General features: G+C 43.4%; 1 protein-coding gene across 1 annotated transcript in view; it reads right to left on the bottom strand.

Annotated features, from left to right (window-relative positions):
- LOC107594945 (catenin alpha-1) overlaps positions 1-1,617 on the bottom strand; it is a 123,827-nt gene that overhangs the window by 91,844 nt on the left and 30,366 nt on the right. The window lies entirely within an intron of this gene.

Here is a 1,617-nt window from a genome sequence, read left to right as displayed (position 1 = left end):
GAAGTGAGATTTATGATTTCACATACCAAATGTCCAAATTCACAGGAGTTTGACAGTTAAACGGCAATCATTATTGGCTGTGCGGCCTGAACAGGATTTGGGAATCTATCTCCCTGGACACCGAGGCACAAGCTGTGATATTCATTAACTGGACGAATCAATAATTCACAATATCTGAGATGATGGTCTGGGGCTCCTGATGCAATTTCAGGCCAACGGCTTTTGCTCAATCAGAGGCTGCATTAGCTTGCCTGTGCACTTCGGCTGCCTTTTAAATCAACTATGTAACAGACGGCATCTTAAAAGCCATTTGTACTGTCTTCTGGGGACGAACGGGGGGAAAAAATTAAACAAGCGGGACAAAATCAAGCTTAACTGCAAATTATGTAAGATCACAGACTCTTGCACATCTCGTGTGGGGTTTTCAATAGAGAGAACTGCTTTGGTAAACACTGCAGTTAGTATGAGTGCATCTTTAAGGCTACTAACCCTAAACGGCAGAGCAATCGGATTTCAGCCTAGGGCTACAAAATGCAGTTGCACATATAAAACACTGCTATTTTTCCTCCTTGAGCCAGGATGACATTTGAGATGTCCCTACATGTCCTCTGCTTGGTACACTCACTTGGGGACATCACACTCCCGCTCTCAAAGAACAAACTTGTCAATGTGTGGTGAAATTAAAGAGACAGGAGACACAAATGTGCCAGAAAAGCGATAGCTGCCTAGAAAGAAAAGAAAAAAGGCGGAACAGTGGCAGGCGGAGTCAATCTTCAAAACAACGTGACAAGCCCCTCAATCTGATGTCATCTACGTGGTAAAATATTCAACAATTCAGTTTAGAATCAGAGTTTATTAGCCTCATCTCATCTGAACTCCTTTACTTGCGTGTCACGTTGGCATGGCAACAAGCCTCTCTCTCTGACTCACTGCAAAGTTGCTCCAGCTTCAAATTAAGCAGCAAGAAGCGATGTGGAAAAAATGTGCATGTGTGCTGAAGTTTCTGCATTGTCACCAGGAAATTAAAGATGCACATGATCTGAGGTACTGGACATTCCCCCATCTCATTTGAGCTCACGCCCACTTTTTTCTCTGTTAGTTAAACAGATGCCATCTGTTTGGGCAAAGGACCGCCTCTTCTTTGTGAGGATGTCTGGCCTACTACTAATTACAGAGCAGCTACATTTCCAGCTTGAGCCGTTTTTTAACATACAAATATAAAGTGCAATGTTTTGATGCACTGACTTTGTAACCTTTGTAAGCTAACCTGACATAGCCCATAGCGTCACCCAAACTATACATGGATGCTAGGGGTGCACGGTATCTCGAAATATCACAAATGCAAATATCACAAAATGCATATAGCAAGGGGGTGCGATCTGAATCATTTTAATAGGCTACTTAAATCAAAATGTTGCAAAAGGTCGACGCATATAGCAGAGAATTGCTTGACGTTAAAAAGAGTTAAGTGCATTAAGTTGCAGAAAACAACTCTTTGCCATCTCGTCTTGCTGTCTGACTCATACCTGAAGCGTGCGCACAAGCTGCATCTCACGCAGTGTCTCTTCAGAGACGCACACACACAGAGAGAGAGAGAGAGAGAGAGAGAGGGGGGGG

This window comes from Sinocyclocheilus grahami, unplaced genomic scaffold (assembly GCF_001515645.1).
Source record: "Sinocyclocheilus grahami isolate Dianchi unplaced genomic scaffold, SAMN03320097.WGS_v1.1 scaffold193.1, whole genome shotgun sequence".
NCBI lineage: Eukaryota > Metazoa > Chordata > Actinopteri > Cypriniformes > Cyprinidae > Sinocyclocheilus > Sinocyclocheilus grahami.
This window is presented reverse-complemented; position numbering and strand designations above follow the sequence as displayed.